Source organism: Rhinolophus ferrumequinum, chromosome 25 (assembly GCF_004115265.2).
Source record: "Rhinolophus ferrumequinum isolate MPI-CBG mRhiFer1 chromosome 25, mRhiFer1_v1.p, whole genome shotgun sequence".
Taxonomy (NCBI): domain Eukaryota; kingdom Metazoa; phylum Chordata; class Mammalia; order Chiroptera; family Rhinolophidae; genus Rhinolophus; species Rhinolophus ferrumequinum.
Genome location: NC_046308.1, coordinates 40182849 through 40204553, shown reverse-complemented (window position 1 = coordinate 40204553; position 21705 = coordinate 40182849). Strand labels below are relative to the sequence as shown.

Below are 21705 nucleotides of genomic sequence, written 5' to 3'. Positions count from 1 at the left end.
CCTGTATCCCTATTTGACCAGAGGCTGGTTGAGGGCAGGGACTATGAGGACCTTTCTTCTGAGTCTCTTTGCGGGACTCCATCCATTTAGCAGTTGCACATCTGCAGTGCTGGTTCCAGTTCCTAAGTGTAGGTTTGGCTTTCTCTGCCTCAGGACCTTTGCACATGCTATTCACCCTGTTTGGAACCGCTGCCCCCACCTCCTTTCCTTCTCTTGCTTCACTCCTGCTTATCCGTTTCTCTTTCAGGAAGATCTTTCTTCCTTCCTCCCCCAACCGGAACGAGTCCCCTCGTAGATGCTCCCTCAGCCTCCTGCACTTCTTCACTTTGAAGCACCCCCCCACCCTGCATTGTAACTGCTCATTCTCCCTTACTGGGCACCGAGCTCTGGGAGGCCAGGGATTGGGTTGGGCTGGCACATCTCCTTCTGTGCCCCAGACTAACACAGAGCCCGGCACACAGGAGGATCTTGCTGAATGTTTGTGAAAAAAGGGAGGCCACTGAGCACCAAAGAGAGGAGCAGGGTTTCAGAGCTCCTCCTTTGGGAGCCCAGCTGCATGGAAGGATCGGCCTCTAGCTGAGTCTGAGCCCCTGAACAGCTGCTAGAGACAGGAGTCTAGAGCCCAGCCTGGGCACCAGTGACCGCTTCTGTTTTGCTCAGCACTGAGTTCCTGACACCTGCACACAGATGCAGCATCACAGTGTCACACATATATGCCTGTAAGCCCGTGTAAGGAATGGGAGGAGGCAGGAAAGGTGTTACCCAAGGTGTATCCTTCCGTAGAACCCGGTGTAGGTGATTTCAGGTATCCTAGGACTCTAGTACAGAGAAGCCTCCCTCTTACCCACCTACCCCTCATTGGCCACCATCTCCTCTGTGTGCAGGTTTGCTTTTGGGTGCTTTCGAACCTAGCTTCTCATTTAATCCCACCCGCAATCCCGGGAGGTGGGTGATAGATAGTAACCCATTGTGCAGATGAGGAAGTGGAAGTTCAGAGTGGTTACGATGATGTGCGTCGTGGGATCTGGTTCTTCTTTTTTAGCATTAAAGCCCCATCATAGCTGCCCTCTTTTCCAGGAGGCTCAGTATCCCGCTTAGCAATGAGGGAGCCCCGAGTGTGAGTCCTCAGAGCACCCCCTGTCCTTGCTGGGTGCCCAGCAGAAGGGTCTGTGTCCTCACCACAGCGTGCAGGTGGCCAGAGGGCTGTTTAGATTTGACAAATAGCCTTGGGCACAGGACAGGCAGGGCTAGCTCAGGTGCAAACAGTGTATTGGTATTTATTGCCCTTGTTAAATTGCTAATAAAATTTGAGTTTTAAAAATCATGGTGAGCAAATGAATCGGTCGATGGCCTGTGGGAAGAGGATGCAGGGAAGGATATTTCATGGAGAGGAGTGACGGGCACTAAGCCTTGCAGGTTCCTCCTGGAAAGAGGGATGAGAGGGCTTATTATTGGGCCAGTTTTCCACTCCTGTTTCAGTTTGGGAAGTTGTTAATCTGCACAATAAAATTTGTCAGAAAGCGCACTTGCCAATGGTGGCCGCATCTCCGGGCTGAGGAGGTGGCTGTTGGCTGGGTGACTAGCTCCCAAATATCTATTTTAGTCATGTGTGTTTAAAAGCCACAGTTGGGAAAGCCACTTCCTGCAGGTTCTCATTCTGTGATTCAACTGATGCCTACATCTCAGACACCTGAGTGACAGAGCAGGCTGTGTTCTGTCAAGCAGGGTAGAGATGTAACGAGGATCTAAGAAAAACCTCGATACATACCGTAGGTTCATGAAGTCTGCAAATGTAGGAAGAGAGAGAGAGAGGCCCCTGGGATGTTGAGGGGACTCGGAGATGGATAGCATTTTGGGGTAAGGAGAGCTCTGCTTATTAGACCCCTCTCTCTTACCGTGGGTACGCGCTCTTTCCCTGAAATCCATTGGTTCTGCTTGTCTCTCAGGAGCATCATGGGCGGGAAAACATAGAATTGAAGAGAGGTAAGATCTGCCACTGTGTGACTTTGAGCAAGTCATTTTACCTCTTTGTGAGTAGGTTTTCCTACCTATAAAATAGGGATGATGAGAGCTGCTGTGGCCCACTCAAGGGGAAAACAGGGCTGTGTCAGCAGGAACGGTGTGGCATCCCTGGAGAAAGCACTCATGCTTTCCTTACGAAATTGCTTTGCTTAAAGCTGGGCTTTTGTAGGGCTTAAAAAATGGGACGGTATTTGTGATTTGTGTGTGTAGACAGTCCCTGCAGCATCTTTCAGAATTCATCCATCAGGAATACTGCAACGAGGAATGGCATTTCTCTCCCCTCCCTCCTACCTCCCTTGGCCCTCTCTGCTTCCACCACGGGCATCAGCTCTGTAGCACTGCCCAGATTGGTGCTCAGACACCAGGAGGCGCATGTGCGGGGGTCCAGTGGCTCCACACGCACGCTCTCCATGTCTCACCCAACCTTGAGCTGGACACCGGTATTATCCTGTTTCACTGGAACGGGAAACAGGCCCAGAGTGGTGAGGGTCCTGCTCAAGTTTGCGGCCAGGACTGAGCTCCGCCCGACTCCTTCAAGTGCTCTGCTGCCTCGAGGTTCTGGCCCAAGGATGTCACACCAAGGGTTGGGTCAGTGACCGTGGGGTGTCCCTGTGCAGTGGGTTCCATCCGTTTTTCTCCTTTGCCCCCAAGTGGAGACCTTCCTCCTGCCCCATCTGTGGATGCTCTGAGTATGAAGAAGGCCTTCTGTTGCACCTGGCACGTATTTTAACGTGGCAAGGACTGCAGGGAACAAGGTATCCAAAGGCTGAGCCAGGGTCTGTGGCCCCTTGGGCCCCTGGGCTGCTGCAAGTCTGGTTGCCTGGTTCTGAATTTGGCCTCTTTCAGTGCTTACTTGTCTCCAGTTCCAGGAGTGACATGGCCTCACTGCTCTGAACATCCTTTCTCTACTCCAGGTCAAGCTCTGTGCATCTACCTAGGCCCACCCTTCACCCCTGCGTCTTTCGATCTGGCCGTCCAGTGCCGTGGGATCTGGCTGGAAATGGGCACAGTGGCCCTGAGGCCCTGCAGGGTCAGCAGGGAATGTCTGAACAGCTGGGAAGCATTGACTCAAGGTCTTCTCAGAGGAGGAAAGGGTAGTTTGTAGATGTTTTGTATAAATTAGTAATGATGTAACTGTTAATTGAATGTCCATTGATTGCCTGTCTGAGGTTTGATTTAATCTGCCCTTCCCTTCTCAGTCTGCTTAAATAGTTTGCTTGCTTTGTCCTCTTTTTTCTTTCTCTAATGTGGATTTCTTCCCTGCAACCCACCCCACCGCCCCCAACCTTGGTTTCATTTCGCTGGCTTCACAATGAGCATTTGTTGTTTTCTGGCACTGGCTTGGCCTGCCAGTAGCCACTAGTTACTCCCAAATGGATTCCCATGACTCATCCCTCAGCTAGAGTTTTCTGAAGTGTCTGGAGACCCAGGACGGAGTCAGCCTGATGCATTTCTTTTGGGGATTTAAATGCTTTGAGATGTTCTTTGGGAGGGCAAGGAAAAGGCAGCAGCTTGCAGACTTAGGGGATGAGCCCTGATTTTGCTGCTTCATTCATTTTTCATTCATTATTCATTCATTCTTTCATTCAGTGACGGTGTTTCGGGACACTCTATGCCAGGCCCTGTGTTTAGCACTTAGGGGACAAATTTCCTGAATTTAGCAGTTTGTAGTGAAGATGGAGAAGTGAACAGATGATACGATGCAGTATCAAGGTGGAGGCCAAGACCGAGGGCCAAGGGGACAAAGAGAGGACATTAAAATCAGATGTGGGCAGCAGGAAGGTTTCCTGGAGGTGGAATAATACTTGTAGTACGTAACGGTTAATCTGCGTTTTAGTGGACACGTAGGAGTTTGCCTGGCAAAGAAAAGGGCAAGGGCATCCTCGGCAGTGGGAATAGCGTATGGTGGCTGGGTCAGGGGGAACCTGGAGGGAAAGGTGGCCGAGAATAAGTCTAAGGGCTAATCATACTGACAATAATGATAACCTATTGTACATTCGCTGAGCGTCTGGCAGCATGGGCGGTGTCCCACGGTTTTCCTTGGATTATCTAGTTTAATCCTATAACAACCCTCCTGGCAGGTATTACCGGCATCTTCTTTAATCGCTGAAGTGGTGGAGCCCAGATCCCACGTGTCCTTGGAGGACCAGAGACAGGAACGGTGGCGTCTGATTCAGAGGTACTGGCTCCTTCAGCACCCGGCTGTCTCACAGCTGTTTTCTGGCTCCTGGATGTTATACCAAGGGTTGGGTCAGTGACCTTGGGGTGTCCTTCTAGAGCCAGATCATGGAGGGTCTTGTGTGTACACTAAAATGTTTTAACTTCATCCTGAAAGCTACACACAGCCACTGAAAAATTTTAAACAGAGGAATAGCTTGATCAGACTTGTTTTTAGAAATAATCACTCTAGCTGCTTCTATGAAGTATGGACGGGAGTTGATCCGGACTGGGGGCAGAAAGAGCAGCTACTGAGAGTGGCCGTGATCCTGCGAGAGGGACAGCGGTCTGGCTAAGGCAGGGGCATCGGGTCGCAGAGAGGAGCAGGGGCTCCAGAAACACGGAGGAGGTAGAGTCTCTAGGATGCCTAGGGGTTGGTGGACTGGGCGTGGGTAAGGGGTCGTGGGTGAGAGGCCGGTGTTTAAACAAATCTCAGATTCCTTTTTTTTTTTTTTAAACCAAAGCTTACAAAAATTTGTTTTTGTAAAGTCCATGGATAAAGTCTGATCGAGATAAAGTCTCATCAAAAGTGAAATTATTACCTGTTACTCTTCCCAGATCAATAAAAGTGTCCTCGCTCATCATGCAAGAGCCTGACATTCACATTCCCTAAAATGAGAAGGGAATTCCTAGGTGCCACATGTGATTCTGCTTCCTGACAGGAAGACTCAGATATGGCACGGATTTTACGTTGAAGACTACGAATTGATACACCATTGACTCGTTGACATTATTTAAGGGCATGTTTTCCCAAACACAGAAGAGATGCATATTAAAACTAACCAAACATGATTTAACGAAAACATTCCAATACTTCATATCCTCTACATTTAACTGCAGGTTTCATTCGCTACAGAATTCCTAATGGGAGTTACTCCATCTAAGCACGAGTCATTTTGGTTTACAGTTTTATTGAGATATAACTGACATGCATCACTGTGTAAGTTTATTCATTAATATTTTTATTAAAATGTAGCTCACGTACAATATTATATTGGTTTCAGGTGTACACCATAGTTATTCAGTGTTTATATGCCTGAAGAAGTGATCACCATGATAAGTCCAGCAAGCATCTGACACCGTACCACGCGGTCACAATATCATTGACTCTATTCCCCATGCTGCACATTACATTCCCATGACCTATTTGTTTTGTACCTAGAAATTTGAACCTCTTACTCCCCTTCAGCTTCCCCCCCCCCCGCCATTTTACATTTTTCAATTGCGGTTTACATTCAACACCATTTTATATTGATTTCAGGTGTACAGCACAGTGGCCAGACACGCGTGCAACTTAAGAAGTCATCAGTCCAACACCCACCCAGCACCACACACAGTCACTACCATACTATTGACTATATTCCCCATGCGTTACCTCATGTCTTCATTACTTTTTTTTTTAATTAAAGTTTATTGGGGTGACTATTGTTAGTAAAGTTACATAGATTTCAGGTGTACTATTCTGTAACACATTATCTATATCTCACATTGTGTGTTCACCACTCAGAGTCAGTTCTCTTTCCATCACCATATGTTAGACCCCGTTTGCCCTCTTCCAGAGCCCCTCTCCCCCTTACACCCTGGTAACCCCTAAACTATTGTCTATGTCTATGAGTTTTCGTTCCTTCATTTGTCTGTCTTGTTCTTTTGTTGTTTTCAGTTTTATATACCACATATCAGTGAAATCCTACGATTCACTACTTTTTCTGTCTGACTTATTTCGCTTAGCATTATACTCTCAAGATCCATCCATGTTGTCACAAATGGTCCTATTTGATCTTTTCTTACCGCCGAATAATATTCCATTGTGTATATACACAACAGCCTCTTTATCCATTCATCCATCGGAGGACATTTTGCGTGTTTCCATGTCTTGGAAAGATGCAGTGAATATTGGAGCACACATGTCTTTATGTATGTTTTCAGATTTTTGGGGTAGATACCCAGGAGAGGGATTGCTGGGTCATTTGGTAATTCTGTTCGTAATTTTTTGAGGAACCTCCACACTGCCTTCCATAACGGCTGCACCAGTCTGCATTCCCACCAACAGTGTATGAGGGTTCCTTTTTCTCCACAGCCTCTCCAACACTTTACTATTTGTCTTGTTGATGTTAGCCATTCTGACTGGGGTGAGGTGATATCTCATTGTGGTTTTCATTTGCATTTCTCTGATGATTAGTGATGCTGAGCATTTTTTCATGTGTCTATTTGCCATTTGTATGTCCCCTTTGGAGAAATGTCTCTTCAGGTCGTCTGCCCATTTTTCAATTGGGCTGTTTGCTTTTTTGTTGTTGAGTTGCATGAGTTCCTTGTATATTTTGGATATCAGCCCCTTATCGGAGGCACTGTTTGCAAAAATCTTCTCCCATTCATTTGGTTGCCTCTTTATTTTTTCGATGGTTTCTTTTGCTGTGCAGAAGCTTTTAAGTTTCATATAGTCCCATTCATTTATTTTAGCTTTTATTTCCATTGCCTTTGGAGTCAAATTCATAAAATGCTCTTTGAACCCAAGGTCCATAAGTTCAGTACCTATGTTTTCTTCTATGCAGTTTATTGTGTCAGGTCTTATGCTTAAGTCTTTGATCCATTTTGAATTAATTTCGGTACATGGTGAGAGATAGCAGTCCAGTTTCATTCTTTTGCATGTGGCTTTCCAATTCTGCCAGCACCAATTATTGAAGAGGCTGCCTTTCCTCCATTGTATGTTTTTAGCTTCTTTGTCAAAAATTATCAGTCCATATTTATGTGGTATTATTTCTTGGTTCTCAATTCTATTTCATTGGTCTATGTGTCTGTTTTTCTGCAAATACCATGCTGTTTTGATTATTGTAGTCTTGTAGTACAAGCTAAAGTCAGGGTGTGTGATACCCCCAGTATTGCTCTTTTTTCTTAAGATTGCTTTGGCTATTCGGGGTCTTTTGTGGTTCGAAACAAATCTGATTTTTGTTGTATCTCTTTTAAAAATGCCATTGGGAATTTGATGGGGATTGCATTAAATCTGTACATTGCTTTGGGTAATATGGCCATTTTAAATATGTTGATTCCTCCAATCCATGAGAACGGAATGTCTTTCCATTTCTTTGTGTCTTCTTCAGTTTCTTTCAAAAATGTCTTATAGTTTTCAGCATATAGGTCCTTCACATCCTTGGTTAAGTTTATTCCTAGGGATTTTATTCTTTTTGCAGCAATTGCAAAAGGAATTGTTTTTTGTATTTCTTTTTCTGAGATTTCATTGTTAGTATATAGGAATGCAGTGGACTTTTGTACGTTGATTTTGTAGCCAGCAACTGTACTGTATTCGTTGGTTGTTTCTAATAGCTTTTTGGTGGAGTCTTTAGGGTTTTCTATACATAGCATCATGTCATCGCAAAGTGTGATAATTTAACTTCTTCATTCCCAATTTGGAAGCCTTTTATTTCTTTCTCTTGCCTGATTGCTCTGGCAAAGACTTCCAACACTATGTTGAAAAGCAGAGGTAATGGGGGACAGTCCTCTTGTGTTCCTAGACGTAGAGCAAAGGGTTTCAGTTTTTCACCATTAATTATGAGATTAGCTGAGGGCTTGTCATATATGGCCCTTATTATGTTAAGGTATTTTCCTTCTATACCTATTTAATTAAATGTTTTAATCATAAATGGATGTTGTGTCTTGTCAAATGCTTTTTCTTCATCAATTGATATAATCATATGATTTTTGTCCTTTATTTTGTTTATGTGATGTATCACATTGATGGATTTGCGGATGTTGAACCATCCTTGTGCCCCAGGAATGAACCCTACTTGCTCATGATGAATGATCTTTTTAATGCATTGTTGTATTTCATTTGCTAGAATTTTGTTTAGGATTTTTGCATCTGTATTCATCAGAGATATTGGTCATTCGTTTTCTTTTTTTGTGTTGTCCTTACTAGTTTTTGGTATCAGGGTAATATTGGCCTCATAAAATGACTTAGGGAGTATTGTGTGTTCTTCAATTTTTTGGAAGAGTTTGAGCAGGATAGGTATTAGATCCTCTTTGAAGGTTTGGTAGAATTCACTACTGAAGCCATCTGGTCCAGGACTTTTGCTTTTGGGAAGGTTTTGGATGACTGATTCAATTTCGTTATTGGTGATCGATCTGTTTAGATTTTCCAGTTCTTCATGGTTCAGTCTTGGAAGGCTATATGTTTCTAAGAAGTTGTCCATTTCTTCTAGGTTATTGAATTTGGTGGCATATGGTCCTTCATAGTATTCTTGGATGATCCTTTGTATTTCTGTGGTGTCCGTGATAACTTCCCCGTTTTCATTTCTGATTTTGTTAATTAGTGTCTTCTCTCTTTTAATCTTAGTGAGTCTACCCAACGGTTTGTCAATTTTGTTAATCTTTTCAAAGAACCAGCTCTTTGTCACATTAATTTTTTGTATTGTCTTTTTGTTCTCTATTTCATTTAGTTCTGCTGTGATTTTTGTTATTTCCTTTGTTCTGCTGAACTTGGGTTTCACTTGTTCTTCTTTTTCTAGTTCTTTAAGGTGTAACATGAGGTTATTTATTTGGGATTTTTCTTGTTTCTTGAGATAGGCCTGTAATGATATAAATTTCCTCTTAAAACTGCTTTCACTGCATCCCAAAACTTTTGGTAGGATGTATTTTCATTGTCATTTGTTTCTATGTTTCTTTTGATCTCTAATTTCTTCTTTGACCCAGGTGTTTTTTAAAAGTATGTTGTCTTATCTCCATGTATTTGTGTTTTTTCCTGCTTTCTTTTTGCAGTTGATATCCAATTTCAAAGGCTTGTGGTCAGAGAATACGCTGGGTGTGATTTCAATGTTCTTAAATTTGCTGAGGCTGATTTTATGTCCCAATATATGGTCTATCCTTGAGAATGTTCCATGTACACTAGAAAAGAATGTATAGTCTGATATTTTAGGATGAAGTGCTCTATGTATGTCAATTATGTCCATTTCATCTAATTTGTTATTTAGGGCTGCTATTTCGTTATTTATTTTCTGTTTGGATGATCTATCCATAGCTGTCAGTGATGTATTTAGGTCCCCTAGTATAATTTTGTTTTGGTCAATTTCTCCCTTTAGTTCTGTTAGAAGTTGCTTGGTATATTTTAATGCTCCCTGATTGGGGCCATAAATATTGATGACTGTTATGTCTTCTTTTTGTATAGTCCCCTGTACCATTATGAAATGTCCATCTTTGTCTCTTGTTATCTTTTTCACCCTGAAGTCTGTTTCATCTGATATCAGTATGGCTATACCTGATTTTCTCTGGGTACCTTTGCTTGGAGTGTCAATTTCCATCCTTTCACTTTGAGTCTATGCTTGTCCTTGTAGCTGAGATGTGTCTCTTGGAGACAGCATATGTTTGGGTTTAGTTTTTTGATGCAGTCTGCTACTCTGTGCCTTTTTATTGGTGAGTTCAGTCCATTTACATTTAAGGTGATTATTGATATGTGAGGATTTCCTGTCATTCTATCTTTAGTTTTCTGGTAAGGCTGTGTCTCCATTGTTTCTTTGCCTTTTCGTTGGTGTCTATTATTTCTCTATGGTGGTATTCTATGATGTTTCCCTCTGTTTCTTCGTTTATTACAGTATGTATTTCAGTTCTGGATTTTTCTTGAGTGGTTACCCTTAAGTTTAAGTAAAAGAAAGTTTGATATTTAGAGTGTTCCATTTTCCTTAGCACGCTTACTTTCTCCATTCCCATGTTCCGGTTCAGGTCTTTACTCTCCCCTTTTTATGGTTTGGTTGCCACAAATTGTCCCTGTTGATGGTGGTCGAATAGCCTCCTTTAGTATTTCTTGTAGTGCAGGTCGTGTATTAGAAAATTCCCTCAGCTTCTGTAAGTCTGGAAAGGTCTTTATTCCTCCTTCATATCTATAGGATACCTTTGCTGGATGCATTATTCTTGGCTCATAATTTCTCTCTTTCAATAATTTGAATATTTGGTTCCACTCCCTCCTGGCTTGTAGAGTTTCTGCTGAGAAATCTGATGATAATCAAATGGGCTTTCCTTTGTAGGTTACCGTCTTCTTTTCCCTGGCTGCCTTGAGGATTCTTTCTTTGTCGTTGATTTTAGACAGCTTCAATACAATGTGCCTTGGAGAAGGCCTGTTGGGATTGAGGTAATTAGGTGTTCTATTTGCTTCTTGGATTCGAGGATCCAGTTCTGTCCACAAGTTTGGGAAGTTCTCATCGACAATTTGTTTGAATATATTCTCTGTTCCCTTCTCTCTTTCTTCTCCTTCTGGTATGCCCATTATTCTTATATTGCTCTTTCTGATGGAGTCAGAAAGTTCTTGTAGAGTTCTTTCATTTCTTTTAAGTCTCAAGTCTCTTTCTTCTTCCATCCGTGTCATTTCCAGGTTTCTATCTTCAATGTCACTGATTCTTTCCTCCATCTGGTCAACTCTACTACCAAAACTGGTTATTTCATTCTTAATTTCTTCTATTGAGTTTTTAATCTCCAGAAATTCTATTTGGTTCTTTTTTAAATTTCAATCTCTTTGGTAAAATGCTCATGTTTTTCTTTATTGTGTTTCTGAGTTCATTAAACTGACTTTCCGTGTTTTCTTGCATCTCCTTGAGTTTTTTCAGAACTGCAATCTTGAATTCTCTGTCATTTAAGTCACATATTTCCATATCTTTGATTTCCTTTTCTGGAGGCTTTTCACTTTCTTTCTGAGCTGTCTTGTTGCCTTGGTTATTCATGGCAATTACTGATTCATTATTTCTCTTCCTAGACATCTACAGGAGTGGCTTCTGCAACAGGTTGGTAGGAAGAGGTCTTTCTCTTGTTTTCTAGTACTTGTTGGTAGAATGTTTTATTTACTCTCCAACTGCAGCTTTTTTTTTCTCTCTCACACGTTAGTGCTATGTTTTCGCTGCACTATTCCAGCTTCTCACACAATGGGGGAATTTCCTGGGAGACGGGCTTCTCCTCTGGTAATAGTTCGCCTGGATCACAGGGCTCAGTTTCCGTGTGGGTATGTGGAGAACTTTTGAAGTTCCAAAGCTCTTCCTGCACCAGATTTAGAGCCCGTATGTTTCAGCAGTTTTGTTTACTCCTGCAGGGATCCACCCAGATAGGTGGGGCTGGGGGCGGGGTGAGTTGTGCGATGTGGCCCAGAGTGGCGGCGACCACCACCACAGCCGGTCCTGCTTCCACAGCTCCCTCCCCTTTTCCGGAACTAGTTGGGGTGCGAATCTGTGTCTGCAGTCCACAGTTCTCAGAACAGCAAATATTCTGTTCTTTTGATCTGACACTGCTACTGTTCCGCTTCTAGCACTGGGCAGGTGGGGACGGGTTGAGCTCTGGGAGGGTAGGGAGGGGGCTGCTAGTCTCAGTGCCTAAGGCTTCCATTCCCCGCCGGCAGTTAGGGCTTAAACACCCTTTTCAGCCTTCTTCCCTCAGTCTTTGCTCCGAGGTCTCTGCCGTGAGTGTTGGGTTCAGCCGTGTTATATGCTGTCCCCTCAGCCCTGTGGGCCATAAGCGGCACCCTAGCAGTCCGAGTTCTTCCCTGTCCCACAGCTGTGGTAGTTCTGGGATGCAGCGAGCTCGGAGCACTGAGCTAGGTCTGCGTCCTGCGCCCGCGTGGCTCTGTCACCGCACTTCTCCCTTCCCTCCTCCCCCTGCTCGCGCGATTCGCCCACCTTTTGGTGAATTCAGTAGTGGGCCTCTTTTTCTTGACTGTCTGCTGTGCAGGGAGTCCTTTGTGGAGTTATTATTGTTCGATTAGTTGTAACTTCCATGGGAGCTTTCCGGAAGCTCACCGCACGCTGCCGTTTTGATGACATCTACTTTTTTTCCTGATCTTAAGCAGAATGGTTTTAGCTTTTCCCCATTGGGTAAGACTTTAGCTGTGGGTTTATCATATATGGCTTTTATTATGCTGAGATGTGATCCCTTTCTTCGCACTTTGCTAAGAGTTTTTTTTTCTTTTTTATCAGAAATCGCTGCTAGATGTTTGTCAAATGCTTTTTCTGCATCTATTGATGTGACCATGATGTTTATTTTTACTTTTGTTAATGTGGTGTATCACACTAATTGACTTGTCGATACTGAACCAACCCTGCATAACAGGGATGAATCCCACTTGATTGTAGTGTATGATCTTTTTCAGGTATTGCTGAATTCTGTTTGCTAATACTTTGTTCAGGATTTTTGCAACTCTGTTCACAGTAAGGATATCAGCCTGTAGTTTTCCCTCTTTGGAACATCTTTGTTTGATTTTGTGTTCAGGGTGAAAGTGGCCTCATAAAAAGAGTTTGAGAGCCTTCCCTCGTTCTGCATTTTTTGGAATTGTTTGAGGGGAATAGGTGATAATTCTTATTTGGAGGTTTGATAAAATTTACCTGTAAAGCCATCTGGTTCAGGGCTTTTGTTTGTTGGGAGACTGTTGATTACTGAGTCACTTTCACTGGTAGTAATCAGTCTATTCAGATTTTCTGTTTCTTCTTGATTCAGCCTTGGGAGATTGTATTGCTTCTAGAAAATTATCCATTTCTTCTAGATTATGGGAGGAGGGTGGGGATGAGGGAAAAGGTGAGGGGATTAGAAAGCACAAATTGATAACCACAGTCGTTCCATGGGGATATGAAAGACAATTTGGGGAATATAATCAATAATGTTATAAATATTTTGTAGGGTGTCATGTTGTCCATGTCTTATTACGGAGACCACTTCATGTACGGTATAGATTCCTGACCATTACACTGTGCAACTGAAGCTGAAGCTGAATAATACTGAATGTCAACTATAACTTAATATATATGTTTATATGTATATATGTATATATCTATATCTATATGTCTATGTATGTAGTCACAGGATGTGGAATACAGAATAGGGAATAGAGTCAATGGAATTGTAACAGCTATATACAATGCCTGAGGGGTAGTAGATTGGGGGAGAGGGGTTATAATTTTCTGAGGGTTGTAAATGTCTAACTATTACATTGTGTTGTGTACCTGAAACTAATAAAAAAAATACTATACACAATTACATGCCAACAAACTAGAAACCTCCAAGAAGTGGATAAATTCCGAGCAACGTACAATCTTCCAAGAATTAATCAAGAAGAAACAGAAAAACTGAACAGACGAATAATTGCTAATGAAGTGAAATCACTAATCAAAAAAAAAAAAAAAAAAAAACTCCCAAGAAACAAAAGTCCTGAGCCAGAGGGCTTCACAGGTGAATTTTACTAAACATCCAAAGAAGAATTAACATGTATCCTTGTCAAACTATTGCAAAAATATTGAAGAGTAGGGAAGCCTCCCATGATCATTTTATAATGACTACATTACCCTGATTCCAAAACCAGACAAAGACATTAAAGACGAACAAGAGAATTATTGTGCAATATCCCTGATTTATATGGATGTAAAAATCCTCAACAATATATTAGGAAACTCAATTCAGCAATACATGAAAAATCATACACCATAATCAAGTGGTATTTATACCTGAGATGCAAGGTTAGTTCAATATCTGCAAATCAATTAACGTGATACACCACATAAACAAATAAAAGATAAAAGTCACATGATCATATCAATAGATGCAGAAAAAGCATTTGACAAAATCCAACATCCACTCCTGATAAAAACTCTCAGCAAAGTGGGACTAGAGAGAACATACCTCAACATAACAAAGGCCATATATGACAAACTCACAGCTAACATTATCCTCGTTGGTGAAAAGCTAAAAGCATTCTTCTAAAGATCAGGAACAAGACAAGGATGTCTACTTTCACCACTTTTATTGAATGTAGTATTGTAAGTCTTTGCCACAGCAGTCAGATAAGAAAAATAAATAAAAGACATCCAAACTGGAAATGAAGAAGTAAATCTCATTATTTGCAGATGACACGATAGTATATACAGAGAAAAGAAACTGAAGAAGATACAAAATAAATGGAAGGACAGTGACGTCATAGGAGTCGCAGCAATCAGTTGGGCTTCTTGAGTTCTTCTCTGGAACTTACCACAAATTGAACATTTATAACCCATCAAAGGACTCTCTGCTCATCACACAGAACAGCTGAGACTCGCACGACGATTACTTGAAGGTGGGCAAACTGGGCAAGCAGAGGAAGAGGGAAGGAAGTGGTGTGGAGACACGGCCCACATCCATGGCTGTGGTGACGTGGGGTCCCAGAAAGTAGACTGGAGATTGCAACAGCCAGGCTCTGGACTCTCGCCCTGCGTCCCACAGCTGGTCTCTCCTGCCAAGAGGAGAGGTCAGCGTGTCCAGCGTTTGAGGTAGTAACCTGAGCTGAGATCTCCAGCTGGGCCCTAGGTCACACAAAAAGCAAACTCCATGCCTGGGCCCATTCCCCCCTCTCCTACAGCAGTCCTACCCACGACCTTGCAGAGTCTCAAGCTGGTCCTTGAACTGAGGACTAGTGTCAGATTACAGAGGAGTCTTAGTGCTCAGGATCTGGAAAAAGCCTGCTTGCATTGTGACCTAGGGAAGAGGCTGGGCTGGGAGACAGAGGACACCTGCCTTCCCAGCTCCTACATTTTCTGGGCTGCTAATGGCAGGGCAATGGAGACACACGCAGGGGTCAGCAGCAGGTGGCAGAGACAGCTCTGGGCTTTCAGCAGCTCAGAAATCTCGCGCCCTCCATACTCCCTGATGGAAGAAGTGCCCTAAGACCCAGGAAACCTGGGCACAGGAAATAAGCCCACCTCCTATGCTGGCTGTGGTGCTCTCAGTGCACATTTGTGCAGGCAACAGGAGAAACTGCACTGACTTTGTAAAAACTACCAAGCACACCCCATAGTGCCACTCATCTAGAACTGTATTGCCAGGGTCACTCTGGACACCAGGTGTCTGGTTCTGCCTCAACAAGACACAATAGTCTTTGTACAGCAGAGGACAACCTGGAGATACCTTGGTGGCCTGAAGCCAAGACTTGCGCTGCTTTTTTTCTTATAATTTTAGTATTATTATCAATTTTAGCATATATGTGTGTCTGTACACACACACACACACACACACGCACATACATATACATTTTCCCCTTTCTCTCTCCTTTCCTTTTTTCTTTTCCTTGCTGTCATGCAGGGTTTCTGGTCCCACTCCTCGCACAAGAATGGAGGACATGGTGAGGCCAAAAAGGAACAACAACAGAGTTTTAGATAGGGGACTCATACGCTATATTCTCACTAGCGTCTGGGTTGGAGACACAGGAAGCAGGATCCACATAATCCACATCTGCCATCCACTTCTCTGCCAACTGACACACCAACCAACCCCCTGGCATAGCTACAGCAGTTATATTAGTGGCTCATGGCTAATTGGTAACAGCTGATGGCCACTTAGCCACAGCAGATGGCCATCTGATTACAGTTGATGGCCATCTAATAACTGAACCAGCACCTTTCCACATGAGGCCGAGAGCCCGGAAACTGCTTTCTGGGACTCTGTCTCCACACTTGCCTATTTTTCCTTCCTTTTTCCATTTTTCTGTATTGATTTTTTTTTTAATTGGTGTTGCTATTTTTGTTTTGTTTCTTTAGTTTTTTTTTTGTATTTTTGATATTGTTGTCTGTGTTGAGTGTTGTTTATCGGTTGTTTTTACATGTGAGTGTATTTGGTTTTTTCTTTGTTGTTGTGGTTGTGGTTGTTGATTTGTTTTGTTCTGAAATTGTCCTACACCAGGGCCTAGCCCAAGAAGCACAAGATTCAACAAACCCAGAGGCCATCTCAAGACCAAACAAGAGTATTACCGGGTTTGACTTACAAGTGACACACCCAGAGGGAATTCTCTGCAGGCACAAGAACCCATAGGGGCCAATCCTCATCTATGGGGTCAACCCTCACACAGCAGCTCATCCAATCTGGGCATAACCAGTTCTCACAATTAGTCAGCCTAGGAGTCAATCCCACCTACTGACAAGTCAAAAGTAATTAAAGCTCAACATTAACAGGAGAATACACGCAACACATGGTACAATTCTAGAGCACATGCACAGGAGAATAGGGAAGTGGTGCAATTGAAATATAAAGGACACATACTACATAAGACCACACAGCAAAGACTGAGAACCCTAGGTGATCTACCTAATACATCAAAGCAAACACAGAGAGTCAGACAGAATGGAGAAACAAAGAAATATGTCCCAAATAAAAGAACAGAAGAAACCTCCAGAATTGGAACTAAATGAAATAGAGATAACCAACCTATCAGAGACAGAGTTTAGAACAGTGATTATAGAATGTTTTAGGAGCTTAGTGATGACATAAAGAAGGATAGAGAAATCATAAAGAACAACAAATTAGAACTAAAGAATACAATGACTGGAATAAAGAACACACTTGAAGAAACAAGACAAGCAGATTAGATGAGGCAGAGGATCGAATCAGTGATTTAGAAGGTATCAGCAGAGATCATCCAAGCGGAACAACAAAAAGAAAAAAGAATAAAAAACAATGAGCATGGCTTAAGAGACCTGTGGGATAACATCAAGCGCAACAACATGCGCATCATAGGAATACCAGAAGGTGAAGAGAGTAAGCAAGGGATCCAGAACATATTTGAAGTAACAATGACCAAAAACTTCCCTAACCTGGTGAAGGAAATCGACATACAAGCCCAGGAAGTGCAGAGAGTCCCAAGTAAGATGAACCCAAACAGGCCCACATCAAGACACATTATAGTTAAAATGGCAACAGTTAAAGACAGAATATTAAAAGCAGCAAGAGAAAGACAGCGGGTTACATATAAGGGAACTCCCATAAGACTATCAAATGACTTTTCTACAGAAACTTTGCAGGCCAGAAGGGAGTGGCAGGAGATACTCAAAGTGATGGAAAACAAAGGCCTACAACCTAGATTGCTTTATCCAGCAAGGCTATCTTTTAAAATTGAAGGAGAGAAAGAGCTTCCCAGAAAAGAATAAGCTAAAGGAATTCATTACCACCAAGCCAACAATGCAGGATGTGTTAAAAGGGCTTCTGTAAGCAGAAGAAAGATGAAAACAATCTAACTAATGAAGACGAGAAATACAAATAATAAAATGGTAATAACTCCTGGGTTTCCCTGAAAATAAGACCTAGCCGGACAACCAGCTCTAATGCATCTTTTGGAGAAAAATTAATATAAGACCCGCTATTATATTATATTATATTATATTATATTATATTATATTATATTATATTTTATATTATACTATACCCGGTCTTATAGTAAAATAAGACTGATTCTTGTATTAATTTTTGCTCCAAAAGACGCATTAGAGCTGATTGTCTGACTAGGTCTTATTTTCAGAGAAACACAGTATATGCACCTATCAATAATCCCTTTAAATGTAAATGGATTAAATGCTCCAATCAAAAGACATAGTGTGGCTGAGTGGATAAGAAAACAAGACCCTTGCATATGCTGTATACAAGAGACTCACCTCAAATCAAAAGACACACACAGGCTGAAAGTGGAGGTTTGGAGTAAGATATTTCATGCAAATGGAAATGAGAAAAAAAACTGGAGTAGCAATACTTATATCTGACAAAATAGACTTTAAAATGAAGAATACATTAAAAGACAATGATGGGCACTACATAATAATAAAGCAATCTATCCAAGAAGAGGACATAACTCTACTAAACATCTATGCACCCAACATAGGAGCACCTAAATATGTAAAACAGATATTGACTGACATAAACACAGAGATCAACAGTAACGCTGTCATAGTAGAGGATTCCAATACACCACTGACAACAAGAGACAGCTCCTCCAGATGGATAATCAGTATGGAAACAGTGGCCTTAAATGACACATTGGACCAGTTGGATTTAATCGAAGTTTTTAGAGCATTTCACCCCAAAGCTGCAGAATACACATTCTTCTCAAGCGCACATGGAACATTTCCCAAGATAGATCACGTTAGGTCACAAAACACATCTCAATAAATTTAAGAAAATTAAAGTCATAGCACTTCTCTGACCACAGTGTTATGAAATTCGGAATCAATTATAAAAAAAAACACCTGGAAGACACACAAATACATAGAGGCTGAGTAACATTACTAAATAATGAATGGGTGAACAATGAGCTCAAGGAAGAAATCAAAAGATATCTCAATACAAACAAAAATGACAACACGATGACCCAAAATCTATGGGATACAGCAAAAGCAGTCCTAAGAGGGAAATACATAGCAGTGCAGGCCTATGTAAAGAAGCAAGAAAAATCTCAATTCAAGAGATTACCCTTACACTTAAGAGATCTGGAAAGAGAACAGCAAAATAAGTCCAAAGGGAGTACAAGGATGGAGATAATAAACATCAGAACAGAAATAAATAAAATAGAGATTAAAAAATATACAAAAGATCAATGAAACCAAGAGCTGGTTTTTTGAGAAGATAAACAAAATTGACGTATCTTTAGCCAGACTCATCAGAGAGAGACAGAGAGAGAGAAAGAGAGAGAGAGAGAGGACCCAAATTAATAAAATCAGAAATGAAAGAGGAGAAGTGACAACAGACACCACAGAAATACAAAAAGTTTTAAGAAATTACTATGAGCACTATACGCCAACAAATTTGACAATCTGGAAGAAATGGACAATTTTCTAGAGGCGTACAACCTTCCAAGGCTAACTCAAGAAGAAATGGAAAACCTGAATAGAATGATTACTACCAGTGAAATTTAATCAGTAATCAACAAGCTCCCAACAAACAAAAACCCCTGGACCAGATGGTTTACAGGTGAATTTTACAAAACGTTCAAAAAAGAATTATTACATATTCTCCTCAAACTATTGCAAAAAAATCCAGAAGGAGGGAAGAGTCCTAAACCCTTTTTACGAAGCCACTATCATCCTGATCCAAAACTCAGACAAAGACATTACAAAAAAAGGAAACTATAGGCCAATATCCATAATGAACATAGATGCAAAAATCCTCAACAAAATACTAGAATTCAGCAATACATTAAAAAGATCATGCACCACGATCAAGTGGGATTATTCCTGGTATACAAAGTTGGTTCAATATTTGCAAATCAGTTAATGTGATATACCACACTAACAAAATAAAAAATAAAAATCATATGATCATATCATTAGATGCAGAAAAAGTATTTGAAAATCCAGCAACAATTTGTGATAAAAACTCTTAAGAAAGTGGGAATAGAGGGACCATATCTCAACATAATAAAGGCTGTATATGATAAATCCACAGCTAACATCATAGGCAATGGGGAAAAAGTTAAAACCATTCCCCTTAAGATCAGAAACAAGGCAAGGTTGCCCACTTTCAGCCTTTCTATTCAATGTAGTTCTGGAAGTTCTAGCCACAGCAATCAGACAAGAAAAAGAAATAAAAGGCATCCAAATTGATAAGGAGAAAGTGAAATTGTCATTACATGCAGATGACATGATACTATATATAGATTAGCCCAAAGACTCCACCAAAAAAGTATTAGAACTGATAAATGAATTTAATAAAGTAGCGGGATATAACATTAATATTCAGAAATCACTTGCATTTGTATATACCAATAATAAATTATCAGAAGGAGAAATTAAGAAAACACTCCCATTTACATTTGCTTCAAAAACTATAAAATACTTAGGAATAAATTTAACCAAAGAAATAAAAGACCTGTACTCAGAAAATTATAAGACACTGAAGAGAGAAATTAAAAGAAGATACAAATAAATAGAAACACATGCCATGCTCATGGATAAGAAGAATTAATATAGTTAAAATGTCCATACTGCCTAAGGCAATATACACATTCAATGCAATTTCTATCAAACTACCAAGGACATTTTTCACAGAAATAGAACATATAATCCTAAAATTTATATGGAACCATGAAAGACTCTGGGTAGCCATGGCAATCGTGAGAAATAAGAACAAAGTGGGAGGTATCACAATACCTGACATCAAATTATACTACAAGGCTATCGTAATCAAAACTGCATGGTACTGGCATAAAAACAGACACATAGATCAATGGAACATAATAGAGAGCCCAGAAATAAATCCATGCCGATATGGTAATTTAATCTATGACACTGGAAGCAGGAATTTCCATTGGGATAAAGACAGTGTATTCAGTAAATGGGGCTGGGAAACCTGGCCAGACACATGCAAAAAAATGAAGCTGGACCACCTCCTTAAACCATATACTTGAATAAATTCAAAATGGATTAACGACATATCAGTGAAATCATACGGTTCTCTGCTTTTTCTGTCTGACTTATTTTGCTTAGCATCATACTCTCAAGATCCATCCATGTTGTCATAAATGTTCCTATATCATCTTTTCTTACCGCCAAATAGTATTCCATTGTGTATATATACCAAAACTTCTTTATCCATTCAAAAATAACAAAAAAAACAAGACAAATAAATGAGAAACAAAAACTCATAGACACAGACAATAGTTTAGTGGTTACCAGAAGGTCAGGGGGGTAAGGGGTGGGAGATGAGGGTAAGAGAGATCAAATATATGGTAATGGAAGGAGAACTGACTCTGGGTGGTGAACACACGATGGGATTTATAGGTGATGTAATACAGAATTGTACACCTGAAATCTATGTAATTTTACTAACAATTGTCATCCCAATAAATTAAAAAAAAATGAAAAATGTTAGGTCAAAATGGATTAACGAGTTAAATGTAAGACCTGAAACCATAAAACTCCAACAAGAAAATATGGAAAGAAAGTTTGCAGACATTACCCTTAGTAATATTTTTTCTGATATGTTTCCTCGAGCAAGGGAAGTACGAGAAAATATAAACATGTGGGATTACATCAAACTAAAAAGTATTTCCATAGCAAAGTAAACCATAAATAAAACAAAAAAACATCCTACTGAATGGCAGAAGATATTTGCCAATGATATATCTGATGAGGGGTTAATATCCAAAATTTATAAAAAACTTATTCAACTCAACACCAAAAAAAAAAAAAACTGAATTAAAAAATGGGCAGAGGACATGAAGAGACATTTTTCTAAAGAGGACATACAGAGGGCAAACAGCCATATGAAAAAATGCTCAACCTCACTAATCATTAGAGAAATGCAAATAAAAACCACAATGAGATACCACCTCGCCCCAGTCAGAATGGCTATCATCAATAAATCAACAAACAGCAAGTGCTGATGAGGATGTGGAGAAAAAGGAACGCTGGTGCACTGTTGGTGGGATTGCAGAGTGGTGCCACTACTATGGAAATCAGTATGGAGGTATCTCAAAAAACTGGAAATGGGATTACCTATGACCTAGCAATTCTACTCCCAGGCATCTGTCCAGAGAAATCCAAAACACTAATTCAAAAAAATGTATGCAGCCCTATGTTTATTGCAGCACTATACCCAATAGCCAAGACATGGAAACAACTGAAATGCCCAATGGTAGACGACTGTATCAAGAAACTGGACATTTATACTCGGCCATAGAGAAGAATGAAATCTTACCATTTGCAATGATATGGATAGACCTAGAGA

General features: G+C 40.9%; 1 protein-coding gene across 2 annotated transcripts in view; it reads left to right on the top strand.

Annotated features, from left to right (window-relative positions):
• Positions 1-21705, top strand: part of GRIK4 (glutamate ionotropic receptor kainate type subunit 4) — a 637398-nt gene that overhangs the window by 14126 nt on the left and 601567 nt on the right. For both annotated transcript variants that reach the window (XM_033098464.1, XM_033098466.1), the window contains exon 2: positions 4104-4201. The gene's annotated coding sequence lies outside the window, so the exon portion shown is untranslated. The remainder of the gene's footprint in view (positions 1-4103; positions 4202-21705) is intronic.